At 39.6% G+C, this 16624-nt stretch overlaps 1 long non-coding RNA gene and 1 other non-coding gene across 2 annotated transcripts in view; both read right to left on the bottom strand.

Moving 5' to 3' along the window:
- Positions 1-3183: 3183 nt before the first annotated feature.
- Positions 3184-16624, bottom strand: part of LOC130368971 (uncharacterized) — a 31673-nt gene continuing 18232 nt past the window's right edge. The window contains exons 3-4 of the long non-coding RNA XR_008892623.1: positions 4667-5549; positions 3184-3336 (exon numbers count right to left, since the gene is read on the bottom strand). This is a non-coding gene — a long non-coding RNA (uncharacterized LOC130368971). The remainder of the gene's footprint in view (positions 3337-4666; positions 5550-16624) is intronic.
- TRNAS-UGA (transfer RNA serine (anticodon UGA)) lies at positions 5706-5779 on the bottom strand. The gene has a single exon. It is a non-coding gene; the product is annotated as a tRNA-Ser (tRNA).

Raw genomic sequence — 16624 nt, 5'->3', positions numbered from 1 at the left:
TTCATCCGGAAGAAACTCAAGAATCGCTCCCAATGGCCTCGTCTCCTATGAAGGGACAAGCAGACAAAAAGAGGGTTAGACCTAAGAGGGGGGGGGGGGGTACTGTTACGCCGAGCGCTCCGGGTCCCTGCTCCTCCCCGGAGCGCTCGCAGCGTTCTCCTCTTTGCAGCGCTTCGGTCAGACCCGCTGACCGGGAGCGCTGCACTGACTCTGCCGACGGGGATGTGATTCGCATAGCGGGACGCGCCCGCTCGCGAATCGCATCCCAATCCAATTACCTGCCCGGTCCCCGGCTGTCACGTCCTGGCGCGCGCGGCTCCGCTCCTCAGGGCGCGCGCGCCAGCTCTCTAAGATTTAAAGGGCCAGTGCACCACTAATTGTTGCCTGGCCCAATCAGTGTAATTAGCTCCCACCTGCTCCAAGCCTTTATAACCTCACTTCCCCTTTCCAGCATTGCCGGATCTTACATAGTTATATAGTTAGTACGGTCGAAAAAAGACATATGTCCATCAAGTTACACCAGGGAATTAAAGGGTAGGGGTGTTGCCCTTGTGCCTAGTGAAAGCGTTTCCTGTGATTGCCTTACCAGTGTTTCCAGACCTTCTGCCGTTACCCTTGACTACGAACCTTGCCGCCTGCCCTGACCTTCTGCTACGTCTGACCTCGCCTCTGTCTAGTCCTTCTGTCCCACGCTTTCTCAGCAGTCAGCGAGGTTGAGCCGTTACCGGTGGATACGACCTGGTTGCTACCACCGCAGCAAGACCATCCCGCTTTGCGGCGGGCTCTGGTGAATACCAGTAGCAGCTTAGAACCGGTCCACCGGTACGGTCCACGCCAATCCCTCGCTGACACAGAGGATCCACATCCAGCCTGCCGAATCCTAACACTCATAAGTACTAACAGGATTAAGATTTATTAATAGAAGTAATTTACAAATCTGTTTAACTTTCTGGAGCCAGTGGATATATATAAAAAAAAGTTTTTTCCTGGATAACCCCTTTAAACCCAAAACAAAAAAAGGCTCATTGTCATTTTCCTTTTTTGTATTTTTTTATTGCAGAAATCTAGGAAAGAAAAAAATATTAATTATGAAGTGGATCCATCAGCATTTCTCACAGAGGATGTGATCCATTATGTGCAGGAGAGACCATCCCTATGGTATAAGTCCCATCCCAAACATCATGATAATATTTCTACATGTAGAAGATGGGAGGAAATATATATTTTAACATCTTTCAAAAACTATGGTGACAAAATACAAGAGGCTATAGGTTAGAATCTTCATGTTTTTGTGTATGATAGTGTGTTCAAATGTATTATAATGTAAAATGTAACAAAAAATGTTTTCCTTAACTCAATGCATAGAAAAACGCTGGCGGTCAGTGAGAGATAGCTTTTTTCAAATGGCTGCGCGATTCAAATTTGCCAAGTGGGTCTGCAGCCAAAAGGACAACATACAAACATGCTGAACGGCTGTCCTTCCTTCAAAAAGTCCAGGAAATGCGAGCGTAAGTGTACCTTTGCATACTGCCTCAATTTTTGGTCACAAACAAAAAATAAATAACCTGCTTGTATATGGGCAAATTTATCAAACTGTGTGATAGAAAAAAGGTAGAGATGTTCTCACAGCAACCAATCACAGCTCATCTAACGAGCTCTGTTAAAGTGAAAGCTAAGCTATGATTGGTTGCTGTGTGAAAATATCTCCAGTTTTTCGCTCACACAGTTTGAAAAATCTGGACCATAGTCATTTAAGTACAACATTTGACCTTTTTTCTACTTTATGTTTAGAAAAGTGTCACGTTTGCCCATAGCAAATAACGATTGCATTTTTCATTTTGCTGTGATTTTTTTCAAATGAACAAAGCAATTTTTGTAATTAATAATTTCAATTGTATAGTGTTTGCAAAAAATTTTGGAAAAACAATTTTCCTCATGTACTTCTTAAAGAGAAAAAGAAGTACTACACCGGTATTTTTTTTTTCTTTTATATTTTAGAACAACTTCTAATACCGCAGCTCCTACTACATCCCCACATCGGGAAGAACAAAATATAGAAGAGGAGGAACCCTCTGTGGAAACTGGAGCATCTCAAACACAGGTAACAGTATCCAGTGCACTTCGCTCAACAATTAGCCACCGACACAAATCAAAAAAAATAAAACATGTCCGAAATTTTAAAATATGTCCTGGATGCCCTCCAAAAATTAGAGGACATGTGTAATACAAAATTTTTGCACATGGATGTTCGTGTCATGCGCTTGGAGGGTATGATAAGCGGCCCCCCTCCCAGCCCATGTGGTAATTTCCTCATGACTCTTATTCCCTCAATGGAGAGGATGTCAGTCAGAGTAGCAACAGGCCCTCTACAAGCAAAAAATCATAAAAATGATTTTCTTAATCCCCCCCCCGCCTGCTCCACCTGCTTCTATCCCAGAGGCAAAGACAATACATACCACCTCAACGCTATGAGGAAACATTTGAGGGAGAGGAAGGGCAGGTCTACCGACGTATTTAGGTTTTAAAAAAAAAAAATTTTTATATATATTTTTTTTGCACTGGGTGTGTTTTGAAGAGTTCTTATGGACTGTTCTATATTTATATTTGTATACTATTTAAATGGGCACTGTCAGATACGAAAACTTTTGATATGTTGTAAAGCATGCAAAACCAATAGGTTTTGCAATTGCTCTCATAAGAAAAGTTTCAGTATTTCATACTGAAAAAGCCAGTCAAACAACTGCCCCCCTGCCTGCTTGGACACATACTAGTCCTGCTGTGTCCATCATCACCTATGTCATGGACACACTTCCTTGATTGACAGCGGTGAGTGCAGGGCTCACAGCAGGAGGAAAAATCCTCCCACTATCAGCTTGTGTCCCGCTACTGTCAGTGAGGACAAGCTGGGAGTTGTAGTTTTGCTAATGCTAGGGGAGATGTGAGCAGAAAACATACTGAGGGAGGGGGTAGAAACATGCACAGTGAGGCCACGCACCCTCCCTTTGAGAGGAATTCAGAATAGTGAGCTAAATTAAAAGTGTAATAAAAATATAGGTGCTAGACACATAAAAATTAGATGTACATGATCATGATTAGGCCCTGAGTGATATATAAAATGAAAAAAAAATTAGTTGGATCTGACGGGTACGCTTTAAAAAGACAGAGAGACTTTTTTTTCCGTTTTATAAAAAAAAGTAAAGTTTATTTTTTCCCAAAAGTTGTTTTGTATATTCATTTAAAAAAAAAAGGAAAAAAATAAAAAAAAAAGGTGTGCAAATATCCACATGTAGTCCTCTGCTTCATAATGATGATATTAATTGTCCTTGAAGACATCATCTACAAAGGGATAGAAAAAGAGCATTACAAATAAAGTATCAACTTTAACCCCTTAAGTACTCAGCGTTTTTCCGTTTGTGCATTTTCATTTTTTCCTCATCACCTTCTAAAAATCATAATCATCAAAATTTTCAATTTTGCACCTAAAAATCCATATGATGGCTTATTTTTTGCGCCACCAATTCTACTTTGCAGTGACATTAGTCATTTTACCAAAAAATCCACAGCGAAACGGAAAAAAAAATCATTGTGCGACAGAATTGAAGAAAAAATGTCATTTTGTAACTTTTGGGGGCTTCCGTTTCTACGCAGTGCATTTTTTGGTCAGAATTACACCTTATCTTTTTTCTGTAGGTCCATACGGTTAAAATGATACCCTACTTATATAGGTTTGATTTTGTCGCACTTCTGAAAGAAATCAAAACTACATGCAGGAAAATTTATACGTTAAAAATTGTCATCTTCTGACTCCTGTAACTTTTTTTATTTTTCTGCGTATGGGCCAGTATGAGGGCTCATTTTTTTGCGCTGTGTTCTGAAGTTTTTATCGGTACCATTTTTGTGTTGATCGGACTTTTTGATCGCTTATTATAAATTTTTTTATGATATAAAAAGTGACCAAAAATACGCTATTTTGGACTGTGGAATTTTTTTGCGTGTACGCCATTGACCGTGCGGTTTAATTAATTAAATAATTTTATAGTTCGGACATTTCCGCACGGGGCGATACCACATATGTTAATTTTTATTTATATTTACACTTTTTTTTTTTTATTATTGGAAAAGGGGGTGATTCAAACTTTTATTAGGGAAGGGGTTAAATGACCTTCGTTAACTTTTTTTTTGCAGTGCTATAGCTCCCATAGGGAGCTATAGCACTGCACACACAGATCTCTTATGCTGATCCCTGCAAAGTCATAGCTTTGCAGGGATGAGTCAGATAGGGGCTTGATTGCTCAAGCCTGTAGCTCATGCTTGGAGCAATCAATCGACGATCGGACGCCGCGGAGAGAGGTTAGGAGACCTCCGCCTGCGTCCCAGCTGATCGGAACATCGCAATTTTATCATGATGTCCCGATCAGCCCGACTGAGCTGCGGGGAAGTCAACTTTGATCGCAGTGTCTGAAGGGTTAACAGCGTGCAGCACAATGATCGGTGCCGCACGCTGTTAGCCCAGGGTCCCGGCTATCGTCAGCAGCCGGGACCGACCCAGTGTGATGCGGGGTCACGACGTGACCCCGTTTTTCAAACCGGGACCGGGCTCAGGGCATACAGGTGCGCCCTAAGTCCTTAAGAGGTTAAAATAAAATAAAAAATACAAATTTCATACCTACATATCATCCTGCCATGGCAAGGCACCTTGTTCTGAGTTGAAGTAATTAGAAAATTGATCACGTATCTGCATGACAGAAACAGTGGTTCGAAAATGGTAGGGCTCCATTCCTGGTAGATTGACTTCTGTAATTTCTTCCATGGTGGGTGTTCCACACGGCTCCATATTTAGCACAAAATTATGAAGTACCACACAAGCTTTAATGACCATGTCAGATTCCGGCTTTACTTGGATGCTTGTTGTATGTAACCGCCATTTATTGGTAAGAATCCCAAAGGAACACTCCACATATCTGCCTGCACGCGTCAATCGGTAATTAAACACACGCCTCTGTGGATTCAGCCTTCTCCCCGAGTAGGGCTTTAACAAGTTTTGGGCCATCTGAAATGCCTCATCAGCCACTATTTTATGGGGCAGGGAAGGTCCATCTGTACCTGGTAATGGTTTAGGGTCCGGGATCTGGAAGGTACCAGCATACAGGGCTTTACCTAAATTTGATTCCTTAAAAATATGGGAATTGTTGTTTTAACCATAGGCCCCAATGTCAACTGCCAAGAACTTATAGCTGGCATCACATATTGCCATGAGGTTAATAGAAAAATACTTTTTATAATTATAAAATAGTGATCCAGTTCCAGATGGCTTCTTTATCCTCACATGTTTTCCATCCAGTGCCTCCACACAATTTGTAAAGTTGGCATGTCTACAGAAACCCTCTGCTGCTTCTTTCCACATAGCGGTTTTAGGCTCAGGAAGATACTGGGGCTCAAGGTTCCTCCATATAGCCTCACATGTTTCCGAAACCAATGTAGATATTGTGGATTTCCCCATTCGGAATTGGTAATGGAGAGATGAGAATGTCTCTTCACTGGCCAGAAACCTAAATTCAAATATATAAAGACAAATATAATTCTAAAATAATATTCAAAATTCTAACATAGTAAGCAATTAAAAACAAGCAATTAGCATGCACTGCCACCCCAAACTATTTTTGCAGCTGATAGCTTCACTACATATCAATCGGAAAAGATAGTTGCGTCTCTGGGTGGACTTGAACCACCAACCTTTCAGATTCATGCTGAATGTGCTAACCAATTGCACCACAGAGACTATACTAACTTTTCAACTTGATATATAGGTGAAAGTATGTCAACACAATTGGTGAAATATTTAGAAAAATTGCCTTTTTTAAAGTTGAACAGTTACCGCTAGCAAATAATCCAATCCATTTATACATTTGTGGTTTTATATTAGAGTCTATAAAATAATTTAAATTTGGTTGCTATGGGCAACTGTACATCTTTTCAGGAGGATATGCTTAAAAATCAAAGCTGATGGAAACTTGAAGGAATTGGCAGCAATATAATACAGGGGTGGCCTATAGCAACAGTGCACATTGCTTTTGAAAAAAACATCTCTGGCCAAAAACAGTTGTGCAAAACAGCCAGCCTCAGTAAACTGTCACAGCGTCTGGCGGCGCTGTGACAGTTTATTTCCATCAGCTACATGTATGTGGTGATGCGAGAAGTGAAAGTGCTCTGTCCTGTCTGATCAGTGCTCCAAATGTGCAGGTAGCCTCTATAAGTGTTGCTTTGACCACACTGATCTATGCTGTTAACAAAAATAAAAAAAAACATGTGTGGTATGCAGAAATGTCCGAACTATGTAAATATAATGTTAATGAAATCACATGGTCAATGTAGAAAAGTAGTAAAATAAAACCAAACCTATATAAATTCTGTAGTACTGTAATAGTATGGACCTAGAGAATAAAGATATTGGCCCTGATTTACTTTTGTAAACCTGACTGCTTTTCTCAGGTTGTGCACATTTGCGTCACAAATTGTGTCTTTGTTAGTTTTTTTGGCGCATTGAGCCAAAATAAACCTACAAGAAACTTACTAGAAAACTTTCCAGACTTGTAAATCTGTGAATCCTCATAGTAAATAGAGTGGAATCCTGCAACACCAGTAAAAAAAAAAACAACCCTAAAGTAAATGAGGCCCAATGTGTCATTTTTAACAAAAAGTGCACTGTGTAAAAAAATAAAAAAGTTACAAAATGGCAGTTTTTTTCCCCACCCACAAATATTCTTGTTTCTCCATAGATTGTATGGAAAAATGAGTGATTTTATTACCAAGTCGCTTGCCTAGCCCCCGCCCCCTAGCAATGCCTCTGCCCTTTGATGGGTAACACAAAAACAAAACAAATAAGTTAAATAAAAAATAAACTCATCTACCATGATGGCACTGAATTTAGATTTGGCTTCACACTTCATAGAGAGCTATGCTATTTGAGCTTTGGCATGGGTTTTGGATTGAGAAATAGTCACAAAGAGTCACCAATTTTCTTACACAGACATGCATAGATATGTGTATATATACAGCTAGAAACATCCCCCCTTTCCCCAGGTTAGCTTTGTCGAAAAAGATTCATAAAGCCTTGCAGATGCCTGCTGTGATTGTTTCAATAATTGACATTTCTTCTACTTTCACTTCATTAACCTCTTGTCACTGAAACACAAGTATGTACCATATTCCCAGTGGGTAACAGGACATATATTTTTGAGGCATGTTGGATAAGACAGAAACCTCTGATCGAATCCAATATTCCCACAGGACATTAATAAGCCTTGATGGTTTATCTATACTTTGAAAGCTTGATTTTTTAAGTTATCTATTATTTAATAAGATACAAAAATAAGCTTTAAAAATCAGACCATAGCATAAATAAAGGATGCCACCGATTTACATTTTCTGTTTTATTCATTTTGCATTAAAATAGCAAAAGTGGTTTAGGTAAAAAAGAGTAGGTAAAACACTCTTTAGCTGTATTAACACAGTGTAAAATTAACATCAAAATATGTCTGTAAAATAGGAATAAAATATTTTAATGTGTTTCATCTTATGAAAGTCTATGGGAAAGTGGAATTAATTCCAATGTTGTGCACTGACAGGCACTTTTACATAGAGCTTCATTGTGCACATTATTAGATTTAAAATACGGATGTATTTAGTACCTATGTTACAGATGTATTTTGCTATTAATTTTTACACAGTAAACATAGCCTTACCCTTATTACCACTTCATACCAAAGTATAATATTGTGGAAATTCTAACGTAGAATAGTTGATTTGAAAACAAACAATTATTTTTTTTGCATTTATTAGACATGATATATTTCCCATAAAAACTCTTTACGATGACCACCCAAAATTGAAAAAAAAGGTAATCCTCTATAGGGGTGAGCTTCTCAAAGAATGTATAATAAATGTGAAGCTAAGAGGTGATGTGGAGAGGTTCCACTATATTTATGTTAGAAAACCAACCAGTAAATATATTCTTATATACATTATATTCTGATATCCATTCAAGCATAAATGGTGCTAGAAGGTAGTTCCTTCTTCTGTTACTGACTGTTAATGACTACATGTAGTGCTCCTCCTTTAAGAATAGGTTATTCAGCAGCTATTCAGTTGCTGCATATTATAAAACTACTATAAAATATAAAAAATAAGAAGCTTTCTGTATAAACGCACTGGTCTTGAAGCCTACTTTTATAAGTTCATGAAAATGTAGGTAACTCAAATTATTCTAACTAATTTACAAAATAGAAAATGATGCCATATTTCTCTCATTGCACATAATTTGTGTAAATCCAAAACAGGATTGAATTTTACTCTGAAGTAATAAAAGTGAGTAAATGAATATATATTAGCCACTCTCTTTATCATTTGTTAGTTTTCAAATGTTAGTGGCAATGATACCTGCTGCTCTATACATCTAATTTGTTAGTGTCTTTGTCTGCCTGGCAGGAAATGAAGAGTCAACTAGAGTTGTTGATGAAGAGCAAACAATACAAATACCACAGGGAGAATCATAGAAGTCAGGTGCAGGGGAAGAGATCAGTCATCACATAGAAAGAAAGCATCAGCTAGTCACATGAAGTCCACCTCTTATTTTCATGCAAACTGTTCTCATTTAGTTGTGTTCTTCTGTGTAAAGAAAAAGTAAACTTGAAACAAGACCATAAAAATGTAGGTTTATATAGTGCTGTTATTGTATGGCTAGAACACTGCAGCGCTAAGATCAAATATCTCCATCAAAGATTTACCCTATCTCCAATTATTGTGTGTTCTACACAAAGGAACATTTACATACATATATCACAGATGCTCTATAGGGAATGTCTGGGAAATTAATTGATGTGAGGATTGATGAGGTAAGCAAATATCAATATCTTAATGTGCTTATTAAATATTGTAAAATAAACAAATAAAAAAATCAGAGGACCTAGACAAAGGGCACTAAGTCTTCCAACAAGTTTTGTCAAGTATGTTTAAAAAAAAATTAAAAATAGCCTTACATGAGACATAACACTATGTTTATTGCAGTGAGCTAGCTAGAAAAGGATGTGTATTCTATCAATAGTGCATGGTTCCTATGATGCTTATCATTTATCATTTTCATCCTTATGCTTGTGCTATAGTAAGAGCAATATCAGTTTTCAACCTGCTTTTAGCCATAGCACACGCGGCTACCGATAAGCGAATGCAATACCCTGACCTGATTGATTCATTTGGTATCATATCATAAACCACTCCATCAAGGTCTCTCTCTCTGCTGACTAACCAAGAGGAATCAAGGGTAATTTTATAACCCATTAAAATACCTACATTCATAATAAAAGTAAAATAATACTATGTGTTCTTTCATGTTTATGTAGGATCTTTATTCGTAAATAAAGTATTATTGCATTTAGTACTGAATATGGTAACATAAAGATAAATGGTAAAATTGTAAGTTTCATGTTGTATCCTGACTACCAGTACAGGCTTATATTTGGGTTCAGCTGTTATACTGTTTGTATGTTATAGAATACCCTTCAATTAGGTGTATGTGGTAACTAAAATGTAGGATGAAATAAATTCAGTAAATTCTAATATATGTACCAGTGTCCTTTCTTTATTGCATTCATTGAAAAACAGGGGTAATCACTACGACTCAATTAACAGTGTGGTGCACTGTCAGTGTATCAATGAAAATCTCCCAGTGTATACACCATCATGTTTTTAATGGCCAAGTGAAAGCCAAAAGAGTGTCCTTTTAGCATATGTTTAGCTGATATGACATCCTGCAGGCTCAACGGTATTGTAAAGCAAATTTTTAAATACAGCTGTAAACAAAAGTAAAAAGTACACTGAACAAGGTTTTTTTTGTTTTATTGGGGGAGGGGTCAGATACTGGTAGAAGCTTACAGTTTAGCGGAGCCATTTCAAATAGTTCTGCTAATTGAAATCAGCAAATGTAACCTAAATGGTTTCAGAAACAATCACTTGACAATTTAATGTGCCTGTGTATTCTATGTTTTGTAGTTTCATTTTATCAAATTGGGTACAAATTAAACATACAACCAGTAATAAATGAAAAATGCATACATTGGGACACAGCTCAATTTTCATTTCTGCATTTTTCTGTTTGTTCCTCTTCTCCTTCTTAAAGCTTGTCTTTATGCGAACAATTTGTAATAACACCTTTCATATTCCCATAAAATGTATGGTGCATCCCAAAAAATATTTTTTGTGGTATGAAATTGAAAAAAAATAGCAGTTCTGCAACTTTTATAGTTTTTACGCAGAGCCCTTTATGGTAAAACTGACTTGTAATCTTTACTATGTGGGTCAATACGATTAAAATGATACCCATGGTAACATTGCTCTATTCTGACCCCCTATAACTTTACTTTTTCATATACACAGCTGTATGGTATTTTTTACGTTTGCACCGTTGAGCGTACGGGATCATTAACATTATATTTTAATAGTTCAGACATGTCTGCACGCGGCAATACAAAATATGCTTATTTATAATATTTTTAGTAAAATGGGAAAAGTAAGTGATTTAATTTTCAGCTTCTATGCTCGCTTCACAGTCTGGAGGAGACACAGGACATACATGCATGTCCTGGTGCACCAAGTACCAGGCAGCAAGAATGTACAAGTATGTTCTGCGTCCTCTACAGGTTAAAGAAACAGCACGTTTTTGTTTTTGTGTTTTTATCTTTTCCTTCTCGTCTTCTAAGAGCCATATTGCTTTCAATTTTACATTTACAGAGCCATTGTGTTTTTTTGTGGGGACAATTTTACTTTGCAATGACACCTTTCATTTTATGTAATTTACTATGTGGTAAAATTAACATGTTATCTGCATTCCTAAAATACTAAATATAGTTTCTGTTATGATTTTTCATTATTTAATTGCCATTTCCTGACTCCAATAACTTTTTTACTTTTCTGTATATAAAAGTTTATGAGGGTTTGCGCCATAATCTGTAGTTTCTATCTGTATCTGGCATTGATCTGATCACTTTTTATTCCATTTTTTGTGGTCAGTGATATGACCAAAAAAACACAATTCTGATATTTTTTTTTTTTTTATGTTTACGATTTCATTAACGCTATATTTTAATAGATCAGAAAGATAGTTAACCCCTTAACAACAATGGACGTAAATGTACATTTACGCTCCATCATGACCGCAAGCACCGGTCATGCGTGGCATGTCCCGGATACTATCAGCAGCCAGGGACCCGCCAGTAATGGCGGACATCTGTGATCGTGCGGATTTCTGCCATTAACCCCTCAAATACCGTGATCAATACAGATCATGGCATCTGCAGCAGTGCGGTACTTTAAATGGATAATCGGATCACCCGCAGTGCTGCCGCAGGGATCCGATCATCCAGCATTGTGGCCGGAGGTCCCCTCACCTGTCTCTGGCCATCTCCTGGGGTCTTCTGCTCTGGTCTGAGATTGAGCAGACCAGAGCAGATGACGACCGATAACACTGATCAGTGATATGCCCTATGCATAGCACTTAACTATATTAGCAATTAAAGGATTGCTATATTAAAGTGTAAAAATGAAAGTAAAAAAAAAAGTTTAAAATCCCCTCCCTCAATAAAAATGTAAAATGTCCTTTTTTCCCATTTTACCCCCATAGTGTAAAATAAAGTATTAATACACATATTTTGTATCGCTGCATGCGTTAATGTCCGAACTAATAAAATATAATGTTACTGATCCCGTACGGTCAACTGCGTGAACGTAAAAAAAATTAAAGCAAAATTGCTGCTTTTTTTGTCACATTTTATAAAAAATAAATTCAAAAAAAATGTATAAAAGTTTTATATACACAAATGTGGTATCAATAAAAATGCATCAAAATAGGATTTTAATCATACTAATTTGGTTAAAAAGTTAGCGATTTTTTTTAAGCGCAACAATAAAAGAAAAGTATATATTCATGGCTATCATTTTAATCGTATTGACCCACAAAATTAAGAACACATGTCATTTTTACCGTAAATTGTACAGCGTGAAAACGAAACCTTCCAAAATTTGCAAAATTGCGGTTTTCTTTTTAATTTCCCCACACAAATAGTATTTTTTTTGTTGTGCCATACATTTTATGGTAAAATTGGTGATGTCATTACACAGGACAACTGGTCGCGCAAAAAACAAGCCCTCATACTAGTCTGTGGATGGAAATATAAAAGACATTTTTAGAAGACAAGGAGGAAAAAACGGAAATGCAAACATAAAATTGGCCTGGTCCTTAAGGTCAAAATGGGCTTGGTCCTTAAGGGGTTAAAGGCCATCTGTGGCCAAAAATAACTTAGCCCTTATCCACCGGATAGGGGATAAGTGTTTGATCGTGGGGGGTCCAACCACTGGGACCCCCGCAATCTCCTGCATGGGACCACGGCTCCATCGCGGCTCTCCCGTGCAGGAGGCTTGCCTCCCCGCCTCTCACATAGAACTGTATGGGGAGGGGGCGTACCGTCGACCTCTCTAGGTCAATGCTATGCGCATTAGCGATCTCACTAATGCGGGGGCCCTGTTCAGGAGATTGCAGGGGGTCTCAGCAGTCGGACCCCCCGCAATCAAACAATTATCCCCTATCCTGTGGATAGGGGATAAGTGTTATAACGCTGCAGATGTTCTATAGATAGGAAAATGGGGGTATCTAAAATTTTTATTATGGAGGAATTTTTTTTTTTTACACTTTTTAAGTCCCCATAGGGGATTTCTATAAGCAATCATTTTTTTATCTAATTCAATTCGATGCACTGGTAGTGCAGTGCAGAGCATTGAATTGATTCCTCTGTGCACTGCTAGTATAGGTTGCAAACTTATTGTAGGGAGGGGATTTTCCTATGCACTATATCAGCAATGGAGGACACCAGTACTGTTTAAAGAGTACCTGTCATCAAACCATATTTTCTAATCTAACTCAGATTATATTCTCAAACTTCTCCTAGAACCCCTCCTGCCCTTAAATTTTTTTCCAAGCAATAAAAAGCTCTGTATCATACTTTTCTCCTTGCTCACATTGTGTGAGCTCCCGGTAGGAGAAAGTGGGTGTTCCCACGTAGAGTTTGGTCTCCTGCCAGGCCGGGAGAAGACCAAACTAACTGTTTGATTTGCGAAGTGAACAAAACAGAGCCATCTAGTATCCGTTTTTTCAATCACATTAAAAACATATAAAAATTGAGATTTTTAACAGCAAGTGAATAGCAAAGTCTCTTATAATTACATAAGGAACAATATATTTAAAGTTTAGTATGTTGACAGGTACTCTTTAAATGCTGTGGCATATTGACAGCAGCATCTAAACAGTTTAAATTGCTGTCACGGAACGATGTCCGAACCGGCTAATATTGTAATATTATATCAACAGGTAAAAGAGGATTCCTGTATATACATATAGATAGATAGATGAACTATCCAGGCAAGGTGACCAGGTTTTGATAAAAAAAAAAAAATGAGACACAATACAAAATTGCACCAAAAAATTGCCAATATTCCCCCATAAAGTGACCATATAGCGGTAGATATCAGCTGTACACAGGTCCTGCAGACCATATCAATGATTTATCTAGAGACTCACCGTTGGCATCTTCTCTAATTGGAGTCATACATTTGTCCTTTTCTTCACTATCCGCCCTATTCTGCCATGATAGATTCTCCAGGCCCTACAGGCTGCTGAGGTGATACCTGGCATAGGAGGGAAACGGCAACTCAGTCAGGATAGCAGATGGTCAGGGCAGGCGGCACAGGTACGAGGTCTGGAACGTAGCAGGAGGTCAATTGGCAGACAGCACAGGTGCAAGGTCAGGTAACGGAACAGAAGGTCAGAACACAGTTAAGCAAAAACAGGAAGACGCTTTCTCAATGGCACTAGGGCAATCAAAGATCTGGCAAGGAATAGTGTGAGGTGCACAAACTTATAAGGCAGGTACAGGTGAAAATCATAATCAAGAGCGCACCGGCCCTTTCAATCTTAGAGCACCGGCCCTAGGAGGCGAGGACACGCGCGCCGGTGATGCGAGAGCACAGGAGGGACAGCAGACAGGAAGGTGAGAGACGGTCCGTGATTCGCATGCGGACGCGTTCTGCGGTGCGAATCCCGGCCCTGCCGGCAGAGGTGGACTGAGCAGGTGAGCGCTCACGGCCAGCATGTCTGGCACCAGATTTCACAATAAATTATTGTAAGCCCCCTATGTGCCCCAATATATATCTGTAGGCCACCCTCGTGGCCCCATATATATCTGTAGCCCCCCTCTTGTTCCCATATATATCTATAGACCCCCCTCTTTGCTCCTATATATATATATATCTGTAGCCCCCCCCCCGTGCCCTCATATATATCTGTGGATCCCTTTGTGCCCCTATATATGTAAAAGCCCCCTCTGTGCCCCCATATTTATCTGCAGACCCTCTCTCTGGGCCCCATATATAGCCCCCACAGTTCCATAGCCATATACAGTATAAGGCTGCAGGCAGTATGTCTGTGTACTGCTCTGCTTTGGTGCTCAGACCACTGGTCCTCCAGACCAGGGTCAGGACCGACTGCTATAAGTGGTTGGAGCATCGAATGTGCTGTGCTGATTACTTGCCATTCCGGGTCAGCCCAAGCATCCTCCAGCTTGCTTGGCTGTTCCGCTCCTCCAGGACGGGTGCACATTATGTCAGTGATGTGTCTTCTTTCTACCTCCTGGCAGCCCCTGCATATTTGCCAGTGTGGGTGAGGACCCAGGTGTGAGGGTGCAGTGAAAAACTACCAGAGGGTACAAAATGGGCTGTTCCCGTACATCAGCATAAAGGCCAGAAAAACTGCCAAAATTCAGGAAAAACCTGTGGCAGTTTTTCTGGCATTTTTGCTGATGAAAAAAATAAGTGGAAACTCAGCCTAATGCTTCAAGTAAAAATAGTTATGTAGCTGTAACCAGTTATCCGTCAGTTATTCTTAAGATGGGTTATATGTATTTGATCCGTGGGAGGTCTGAATGCTGGTACCTAGCTGATCGCAAAAATGAGGATCCAGTAGCTCCCCATCCAAGAGTAAATGGATTGGAAGTGTGAATGTTTGAAGACAGGAACTGCTGAAGTCAACACAGTGCTGTACTCCCACCCATCAGATCGCCACCAATCACATTATCTTTTATCCTGCAGTACTTCTGCAGTGCTGCTGCTGTACACCAAGCCTGCCATACACCAAGGATGAAAACAGATGAAATGGGCCATGGAACGGGGGAAGGTAAGTATTAGAGATGAGTGGATTTTTGAAAAATTAGATTCGCCCGTTTTGCCGAATTTTCCTAAAAAAATTGTTTTGGTCCGAATTTATTTGCGGTTAATTGCTATTAAAAACAACTATTTCTGGCTTACAGAGAGCCTCACTAGGGGTGTAGAACACTTTGCCTTGCTGTAACACGCATAGGGTGTGTGCTAGGTTAGTGAAATAATACTGTTATTCAGTATGACATGCAGATCAGAGGCGTTGCTATTAGAATCAGAGTAGAGCGGCACAATGACAGAGCCTGGAGGTGGCAACAGTATGAGGAGACCGTATAGTGGCTGAATGACACAGCATGGAGGTGGCGGCAGCATGAGACCATATAGTGGCTGAATGACACAGCCTGGAGTTGGTGGCAGCATGAGGAGATCATATAGTGGCTGAATGACACTGCCTGGAGTTGGCGGCAGCATGAGAAGAACATATAGTAGCTTAATGACAAAGCCTGGAGTTGGCAGCAGCATGAGGAGAATATATAGTGGCTGAATGACACATCCTGGAGGTGGCAAAATCATGAGGTGACCATATAGTGGCTTGATGACACATCCTGGAGGTGGCAGCAGCATGAGGAGAACATATGGTGGCAGAATGAGACAGCTTGGAGCTGGCAGCAGCATGAGTAGAACATATGGTGGCAGAATGAGACAGCCTGGAGTTGGCATCAGCATGAGAACATATGGTAACAGAATGAGACAACCTGGAAGTGGCAGCAGCAGCATCAGGGGTCCTGAATGAGACAGAGTGGTGTGGTGGGTGGCAATACCAGTACCCGGTGACAAAGGTGGTTGAAAAAAGGAGAACTTGGCATCAGATGTGAGGCATCAGGCGGGTGGAAGGATCAGAATAGTCGCTGAGGCAGGTAGGCAGAATAAAACGGTCTTTTTTGTAAAAGTGTTAGTATGCAGGTAACAACGTATGGTCCATTGTAACCAGTGGGGGTAAAAACTACCCCTGTAAGGCCCTACTCTCGCATTCTTAATTCCCTTCTGGGCAAGTGTTACTCGCCCTAAAAAGGGTGGCCCCACAGGAACCTCTCCCTATTTCCACCTACAAACACTGCCATTTCCCAGGGTTTTTAGGTGGAAATAGGGATTGGTTCCAGTGTGGGGCAGCCCTTTTTAAAGGGGTACTCTAGTGGAAAACTTTTTTCTTTTTTTTTTTTAAATTAACTGGTGCCAGAATGTTAAACAGATTTGTAAATTACAAAAAAAGAAGGTTGCAGCAGCACTCTTGGTCAAAAAATGGAGGCTCTTAGTGCACTTTTTGATCAAAACGTGTGTCCCCCATCCACCACGCGGAGGTGGCCTCATTTCG

Source organism: Hyla sarda, chromosome 4, assembly GCF_029499605.1.
Source record: "Hyla sarda isolate aHylSar1 chromosome 4, aHylSar1.hap1, whole genome shotgun sequence".
Taxonomy (NCBI): domain Eukaryota; kingdom Metazoa; phylum Chordata; class Amphibia; order Anura; family Hylidae; genus Hyla; species Hyla sarda.
This window is presented reverse-complemented; position numbering and strand designations above follow the sequence as displayed.